The sequence below is a fragment of the Octopus bimaculoides genome, chromosome 1 (genome assembly GCF_001194135.2).
Source record: "Octopus bimaculoides isolate UCB-OBI-ISO-001 chromosome 1, ASM119413v2, whole genome shotgun sequence".
Classification (NCBI taxonomy): domain Eukaryota; kingdom Metazoa; phylum Mollusca; class Cephalopoda; order Octopoda; family Octopodidae; genus Octopus; species Octopus bimaculoides.
The window spans coordinates 190,364,428-190,364,850 of NC_068981.1; positions in this window are offsets into that span (position 1 = coordinate 190,364,428).

The window sequence follows — 423 nt, forward strand, 5'->3', positions numbered from 1 at the left end:
TATACATACATAAACACACATGCATATATTCATATGCACACATGGCACCTGTACCAGTGGAGCACTGAGAGCACCGTCTGAAGGTGATCATTGCCAGAACAGCTGACTGGCTTCCATGCCAGTGGCACGTAAATAGCACCATTGGAGTGTGATCGTTACCAGCATCGCCTTACTGGCACGTGAAGAAACATTCAAGTGAGCTCATTGCCAGTGCCACTGGACTGGCTCCTGTGCAGGTGGCACGTAAAAAATACCATTTTGAGCGTGGCCGTTGTCAGTACCGCCTGACTGGCCCTTGTGCCGGTGGCATGTAAACGCACCCACTTCACTCTCAGAGTGGTTGGCGTTAAGAAGGGCATCCAGCTGTAGAAACTCTGCCAAATCAGATTGGAGCCTGGTGTAGCCATCTGGTTTCACCAGTCC